An 8952-nucleotide genomic window follows, 5' to 3' on the forward strand; every position below is an offset into this window, starting at 1 on the left:
CTTTAGTCATTTCCTGACAGAAGAGTTTTGGCACTGTAATATCAAATAGATAAACCCTAGAAATTTCATCCTAGAAAAAGTGATTTAAATATGTGACTTGAGTAAAATAACCCCAGATGTAAGATGTTTTAGGCCAAAATATAATGCTGATTGTTAATTTTAATTTTTCATAATCATCATTTCCCAAGTGTGAGGAATATTGCGTTGTGCATGGTCCCAGCCACACTGCATATTACTGTAACCAACTCCACTATGAATATTAGTTATGGCACATTAAGCCCTTTCAGATATTGGGTACCCTTGTAACATGACCTTGGTGCTGCTCATTGTATGTGATCTCCCTAACATGAAAACTTCAGCATGCTTACCTCAAATCAAAAGTTACACATTTGTTGGATCAGCAAGTTCTCCCTTTCAGAGCATACTTTTATTAAAAAAAGATACTTTGAAACTAATACCACATGAATCACAACAAAAAGAAGGCTGGGGAGCTACTGAAAGGTATTTGTTGTAGAGGAAACTCCCCCAATCATTAAGGATATGTCTACACTGCAAAGTTAAATCGAAATAACAGCCGTTATTTTGAATTAACCTTAATAGCATCTATACATGCAAACAGCTATTTCAAAATTAATTCAAAATAGCGGAGCATTTAATTCGAATTTGGTAAACCTCATTCCAAGAGGAGTAACACCAAATTTGAAATAGCTATTTCAAAATAAGTGCTGTGTAGATATTTATATTGAAATAGGAGGCCTCCAGTCTTCCCAGGGTGACCTGGTGGCCACTCCAGCCTCAACCAAGAACTCTCCTCTCCCTCCCCTTTCCCCGGAGCCCTTAAACGGGACGACTCTGGCCACAGTGCTTGTGCCAGCTCCAAGCCTGCCAGCCCACAGCAGTCACGGCCCCTGACCCAGTGGCCCTAAAACATGAGCCAGCAAGCCACTGGCAGCCAGCCCTCCACCGCTCCCCAGGAGCAACCTGCCAGCTCCCAGGAGCCTGCCAGGGCCCGAAGAAGGTGGGCGTCTTCCTGGTCGGTGGAGATCATGGACTTTATTCAGGTTGTGGGGGGTTGCCCCCAACATCCATGATCTCTGCACTAGATGGGGGAACACGGCTGTCTATGGCAGGATAGCTGCCAGCCTGGCCACTAAAGGCCACATGTGAGCCCAGGAGCAGGTTTGCATGAAAATCAAGTTGGTCCAGCGAGACCCCCCAACCCTGGGCCCTGAGCTTCCCCTCCCCCTTCTTCCCCTTACTTCCCCCTTCCAGCTCCGTCCTCCCAGGTTTCCCCCTCCCCTCTCCCACTCTGTCTCTTCCCCTCTCCCACCTCCTTTTCCCAGTCTCCCCAGAGGTTCAACCTTCCCCCCCCAGTTTTGTTCAATAAACTCTGTTCCTATTTTTGAACATACGTGTCTTTTATTTGACATCAGGAAGGGGGCTAGGGAGGGGTAAGTGAAAGGGACGTGAGGGAGGAATTTGGTATGAGCCACCAGTGGTTCTGAGGACTCCTCAGTGGGGCAGACCAGGGAGACTGTTAGTGCTCTTCGGTACGGAAGCTCTCCTGCAACAGAAGTTAAACTAACTGGTCTGTAGTTTCCTGGGTTGTTCTTATTTCCCTTTTTATAAATGGGCACTAATTTTTGCCCTTTTCCAGTCTTCTGGAATCTCTCCTGTCTCCTATGATTTTCCAAAGATGATATCTAGAGGCTCAGATACCTCCTCTATCAGCTCCTTCAGTATTCTAGGTTGCATTTCATCAGGCCCTGGTGACTTCCAGGCATCTAACTTTTCTAGATGAATTTTAACTTGTTCTTTTTTTATTTTATCTTCTAAACCTTCCCCCCTTCCCACTAGCATTCACTATATTAGGCATTCCTTCAGACTTCTCGTGAAGACCGAAACAAAGAAGTCAATAAGCATCTCTGCCATTTCCAAGTTTCCTGTTACTGTTTCTCCCTCCTCACTGACCAGTGGGCCTACCCTGTCCTTGGTCTTCCTCTTGCTTCTAATGTATTTATAAAAAGTCTTCTTGTTTCCCTTTATTCCCGTAGCTAGTTTGAGCTCATTTTGTGCCTTTGCCTTTCTAATCTTGCCCCTGCCTTCCTGTGCTGTTTGCCTATATTCATCCTTTGTAATTTGTCCTACTTTCCATTTTTTATAGGACTCCTTTTTTATTTATATATCATTCAAGATCTCGTGGTTAAGCTAAGGCGGTCTTTTGCCATATTTTCTATCTTTCCAATGTAGCAGAATAGCTTGCTTTTGGGCCCTTATTAATGTCCCTTTGAAAAACTGCCAACTCTCCTCAGTTGTTTTTCCCCTCAGTCTTGATTCCCATGGGACCTTAGCTATCAGCTCTCTGAGCTTACCAAAATCCCTCTTCCCGAAATCCACTGTCTCTATTTTGCTCTTCTCCCTTCTATCCTTCCTTAGAATTGTGAACTGTATGATTTCATGATCACTTTCACCCAAGGTGCCTTCCACTTTCAAATTCTCAGCCAGTTCCTCCCTATTTGTAAGGATCAAATCTAGAACAGCTTCCCCCCCGGTAGCTTTTTCAACCTTCTGAAATAAAAATGTGTCTCCAATGCAGTCCAAGCACTTATTGGTTAGTCTGTGCCATGGTATGTTATTTTCCCAACATATATCTGGATAGTTGAAGTCCCTCATCATCACCAAATCTTGGGCTTTGGATGATATTGTTAGTTGTTTAAAAAAAGGCTCATCCACTTCTTCCACCTGGGTAGGTGGCCTGTAGTAGACTCCTACCATGACATCATACTTGTTTTTAACCCCTTTTAGCCTAACCCAGAGACTCTCAACACCTCCGTCTCCTATGTCCATCTCCACCTCACTCCAAGGGTATGTCTACACTACAGCGCTAATTCGAACTAAGCTAATTTGAACTAACGCAGCTAGACCTAAAAACTAGTTCGAATTAGCATTTTGCTAATTCGAACTAGCGCGTCCACACTGATTGGACGCAGGGGCGCATTTAAGGGCACCTGAAACTGGTTCTGGCAGGGCATCAGGTCAGTAGTTGCTTTGTGTGGCTGCTGTCTCAGGCTATCTGAGGCTTGTGCTTAAAAGGACCCCCCTGGACAGCCGGTTCTCAGCTTTTCCGCTTGCTTGCCAACCTCGCCGAGGGACAGCAAAGCGTCGGTCTCTGTGCCCGTTTGTGTCGGTGCTTCCCTTCGGGGACGCCGCTGCAGGTGGCAACATGGAGCCAGAGCTCGCCCTGCACCTTCTGGTGCACTTTGGACTTGCTGCTGCAAGCCTGCCAGCAATGGCTGGAGGCTGCCTGGCACCACCTGGTGCACGTCAGCCCCCTGCCTCTCCGCCTGGGGGCCATGTAGGAGCCGCGGTGGCGCCCGGATGCCGGCGTGCCCCGCCGCATCTGGCGTCTGGACACCAGCAGCGACTGGTGGGACCGCATCGTCCTGGACCACTGGGAAGACCGACAGTGGACCCAGAACTTCAGGATGAGGAGGGACACCTTCCTGGAGCTCTGTGAGTGGCTCACCCCTGCCCTGCGCAGAAGTGACACTTGCATGAGGCCCGCCATCCCCCTCCAGAAGCGTGTGGCCATCGCCCTCTGGAAGCTCTCCACGTTGGCCAGCTACCGATCCATCGGGAACCAGTTCAGCGTGGGGAGATCCACCGTTGGAGCAGTGCTCATGCAGGTATGGCACTCATCGGCCACTAGACCGGGGGAGGGAGGGGCGCTGCAAGGATGGGATGGGCCACCCCAGGGAAAAGGGGGGGGAGGGTGGAGGCAAAAGTGCCCCACACCGGTCTCTCCCGGACATACTACACGCTGCCCAAGGGGGTTGCTTCCAGGAGTGGGGCACGGGGCACTGCCAGGGCACAAACACTCCCAGCCACCCGGGTGCCCCACTGATTCGCGCTTTGCTGTGTCTCTCCGCAGGTGGTCAGGGCCATCAACCGGGTGCTGCTCTGCAGGGTGGTCCGCCTTGCCGACCTGGACGCCGTCATCCGGGGCTTCAGCGCCCTGGGCTTCTCCAACTGCGGGGGGGCCATCAACGGGACGCACCTCCCCATCTGTGCCCCAGAACACCAGGCCTCCCAGTATGTCAACCGCAAGGGGTACTTCTCCGTGATCCTGCAGGCCATGTGTGACCACCGGGGACAGTTCACGGACATTAATGTGGGCTGGTCAGGCAAGGCACACGACGCACGGGTGTACCGCAACTCCTCTGTGTGCCAGAGGCTGCAGGCCGGGACCTTCTTCCCCAACCACCACATCAGGGTCGTGGATGTGGACATGCCCATGTGCCTGGTGGGGGATGCAGCCTACCCCCTACAGCTGTGGCTGATGAAGCCCTACACAGGGCACCTCAATCCCTCCCACCAGGCCTTCAATGCCAGGCTCACCAGAGCCCGCATCGTGGTGGAGGGCGCCTTCAGGTGACTGAAAGCCCGCTTTCGATGCCTCCTCACCCGTCTGCACCTCGCCGAGCACAATATACCTCCTGTAGTGGCAGCATGTTCTGTGCTGCACAATTTGTGTGAGAGAAAGGGGGAGGCTTTCCTGCCAGCCTGGATGGCTGAGGCTGACCGCATGGCTGGCCACTACGCTCAGCCCCGCACCGCCGCTGTCCGGGAAGCCCACCAGGGGGCCGTCCGGATCTGGGAAGCCCTGTGGGAGAGCTTCCTGGTGGAGGAGGAGGAGGACTGAACTCTCCCTGCATGCCCCACTGGGGCCTTCTTCCACCCTCCCCCTCTTCCCGTTTCCCCTTCCTAACCACCCTTCCTAATGTCAAATAAAGACACCTGTTTTGGCAAACAACATCTCTTTTTATTTAACATAAGTGGAGTAGGAGGATGGAGGAGTGAGGGTGGAAGAGGGGAGGGGGAAACCTGGGAGGAGGGAGCTGAAAGGGGAGGGAAGGGAGGAAGGGAATGGAAAGCTCAGGGGTGGGGGTCAGCGTGCCTCTCCCGTCTTGCAGCACTGCGGGTGCGGGAGCCTCGGGGGGGAATGGGTGTGGAGGTTGGGGAAGGAGGGACGGGGGCTGTGGAGGAAGCAGGAGCAGGGGGAGCAGGAGCAGGAACAGGAGGAAGTGGAAACCGGTCGAGGAGGCTCTGGAGGTGGCCTCTGAGGGCACAGCCCTGCTCCTCCAGCGCCTCCAAGTTCCGCTGGCGCAGCCAAAGGTCCTCCTGGACCCAGTGGTCCTGGGTGCGGAGCTGGTGATCCAGGAAGCGGAGGTGCCACCGCTGGTACTCCTCCTGGTTCCTGGCTCTCCTGCTGGCCCGGGCGCGGGCAGCTGCTGCAGGCGGGGTGGTGCGCCCTGCAGGCCCAGGTGCTGCGGCTGTGGTGAAACAAGAGCAGCGGTCAATTCTCCCTGGGGCCCAAGTGGGTGAAACCCAGCCCTCCTCTGCAAGGCCAGGGCCCCTGCATGACACCCAGCTGCTGCTCCGTGGTGGGCAAGGCCCAGGCGCACAGTCCCTGGGCTCTCTCTCTCTCCCCAGCCCCCCGTACACATAAGGGGAGCATGATGGTACTCACATGTGGAGGCCTCCTGGCGACACCATCCTCGCAGCCAGGCATTCATCTCCAAGTGGGAGAAGTGGTCAGTTGTCCCTGGGGACACAGAGGGTGAAGCCCAGGCCCCCTCTGCGAGGTGAGGATGACTGTGCCCTGCACCATCAGAGCCGCTGTGCTTGCATAGAGGCCATGGTCGGAATGTCCGGCTATCCCTAGGAGTTGGAGCTGCCCAGAGACCACCCAGGCCCATGTACTGTGTATAGTGTGGGTGAGGTGGTGGGGGGGATGTTAGAGGGGGCTTATGAAGGGAGGGCGTACTGTTTTTTCCCGCCCCGGGGTCAGGAGTATGTCAGGTCTCTTCACACACTCATCTGGCTATCAGGCCATGGCCCCTGTGTGGCAGGCGGCTGGAGCCACCTGCCCAGGGGTAGCATGGTACATGCTCGCACATGCACAGGTTACTGCATGATGCATGGTAAGCAAGGGCCACGTGCGTGGACCCTGGTCTCCCTCTGTGCCCTCCCCACAGGAAGGGAACAGTGACGGCACTTATATGGTGTGGCCTCCCTGGACAACCCTGCTGACTCCTTTCCTGGGACTGTTCAGGGGTCCTGCTGGCATGGCGGCTCCTCCTCTGTGGCCTGGTCAGGGTCCTCTGTCCCAGCTTGCTGTTCCCTGGGGTAGCATGGAGCGCACCGCCCCACAGGATGTGGTCCAGGGCATCAAAATAGGGTCAGGTGTCTGCCCCTGCTGAGGATCTGCCCTTAGTGGCCCTGGTGTACCCCTGCCACAACTCTTTAATTTTTTACGGCGCACCTGCACCTGGGTGCGCCTGTAGCCTTTACTGGGCCATGGTGGCAATGCGGATGTAGACGGTCATGTTCTTCCATCTAGTGTGGAGATCATGGACATTGGGGGCCTGCCCCCAAACCTCAATGAGATCCATGATCTCCTCACTGGTCCAGGAGGGAGTGTGGTCTCTATGACCCCTGGCTGGCTCCTGGGTGCTGGGAGACTGGGCTGGGGACTGCTGGCTGGCACTGGCTGCCCGGCTGATGGTGGGGCCACTAGGTCAGGAGCAGAGACTGCTGGCAGGCCTGAATCTGGCACGTGCAGTTTGGCCAGAGTCTACCCCTTTAAGGCTCTGGGGGAGAGGAGAGTTTTCCTGGCTTGGCCCAGAGTGGCCACCAGGGGAAACTGGGAAGAGCTGGAGGCCAGCTATTTGAATTAAGTGTCTACACAGCACTTATTTCAAATTAGCTATGTCAAATTTGGCATTACTCCTCGTAGAATGAGGTTTACCAAATTCAAATTAAGCGCTCTGCTATTTCGAATTAATTTTGAAATAGCAGTTTGCGTGTATAGATGCTATTAAAATTAATTTGAAATAACAGCTGTTATTTCAAATTAACTTTGCTGTGTAGACATACCCCCAGAGAGTAGTTATTAACGGTTCACAATCCTGCTGGAAAGGTATAAAAAGTGGGGTTCTGCAGGAGTCTGTTTTGGGACCAGCTCTCTTCAATATCTTCATCAACGATTTAGATATCGACATAGAGAGTACACTTATTAAGTTTGCAGATGATACCGAGCTGGGAGTGGTTGTAACTGCTTTGGAGGATAGGATCATAATTCAAAATGATCTGGACAAATTGGAGAAATGGTCTAAGGTAAACAGGATGAAGTTTAATAAGGACAAATGCAAAGTGCTCCCCTTAGGAAGGAACAATCAGTTTCACACATACAGAATGAGAAACGACTGTCTAGGAAGGAAAATGGCAGAAAGGGATCTAGGGGTTATAGTGGACCATAAGCTGAATATGAGTCAACAGTGTGACGCTGTTGCAAAAAAAAGCAAATATGATTCTGGGATGCATTAACAGGAGTGTTGTGAGCAAGACTTGAGAAGTCATTCTTCCACTCTACTCTGCGCTGATTAGGCCTCAGTTGGAGTATTGTGTCCAGTTCTGGGCACCACATTTCAAGAAAGATGTGGAGTAATTGGAGAGGGTCCAGAGAAGAGCAAGTAGAATGATTAAAGGTCTAAAGAACATAACCTATGAAGGAAGACTGAAAGAATTGGGTTTGTTTAGTTTGGAAAAGAGAAGACTGAGGGGGGACATAATAGTGGTTTTCAGGTATCTAAAAGGGTGTCACAAAGAGCAGGGAGAAAAATTGTTCTTCCTGGCCTCTGAGGATAGAATAAGAAGCAATGGGCAGTAAGGGAGGTTTAGGTTGGACATTAGGAAAAGGTTCCTAACTGTCACGGTGGTTAAACACTGGAATAAATTACCTAGGGAGGTTGTGGAATCTCCATCTCTGGAGATATTTAAGAGTAGGTTAGATACATGTCTATCAGGGATGGTCTAGACAGTACTGGGTCCTGCCATGAGGGCAGGAGACTGTACTTGATGACATTTCGAGGTCTCTTCCAGTCCTAGTATTCTATGATTCTAAGTGAAAACCAGTAGTATCTTACCTTATAATATGCTAACTCCACTTCTCACTAATTCAATCCATTATCCATTATCTTTATTCTGTTTATCCAAGCTAGCAGCATGCCCTATTCTTGTAGTGGACAACTCACAGTAGTCCATTGTTCTTGTCAAGATTTTACAGATGAAAAAGATTTACAAGAAAGTTTTTCATTTGGATCAGTATGTTTATGTCACCATCAGGCCCTCACACAAGAATCTAATGATAAAGGGGTAAAAGCTACACTTTGAGTAGGGCAGTGAACTGGCAAATCAGGGGAATCTGCCAAAATGTGAGTGGCATGAAATATAGGGATATCTATAAGAAATGTTGTGGGTGCTCTGAAAACATGAGTTATGCAGAACTAATCTAGCTTTTTTACCTTTTGGACCCTGCAAGCCAGATTTATGAAGCAGTTCTTAGCATGACCCATTAAACAAAAGCATTCCATTTCTCTCTAAGGTTTAACAAACAGCTTTTTATCCTACTTTGTTAATCTAAGAGGGTATGTCTACACAGCAAAGTCAATTCAAAATAACAGCCCTTATTTCAAATTAATTTCAATAGCATCTATACAGGCAAACCGCTATTTCAAAATAAAATCGAAATAGCTGGGCGCTTAATTCAAATTAGTTGAACCTCATTCTACGAGGGTGAGACCATAGGGGCCGGAAAAGGCGGGCACCTGCCTGGTGCACTGTGGAGATCATGGACCTCATTGAGGTTTGGGGGCAGGCCCCCAATGTCCATGATCTCCACACTAGGTGGAGGAATGCGGCCATCTATGGCCACATAGCTACCACAAGAAAAGCCACAGGCGCACCCATGAGCTCGTGCACTTCAAGATTAAAGAGCTGCGGCAGGCATACATCAGGGCCACTTGGGGCAGCTCTGCAGCAGGGGCAGACAGCTGCCCCTATTTTGGCAGCCTGGACTGCATCCTGTTGGGAGGTGCGGTCCATGCCACC

Source organism: Pelodiscus sinensis, chromosome 9, assembly GCF_049634645.1.
Source record: "Pelodiscus sinensis isolate JC-2024 chromosome 9, ASM4963464v1, whole genome shotgun sequence".
Taxonomy (NCBI): Eukaryota; Metazoa; Chordata; order Testudines; family Trionychidae; genus Pelodiscus; species Pelodiscus sinensis.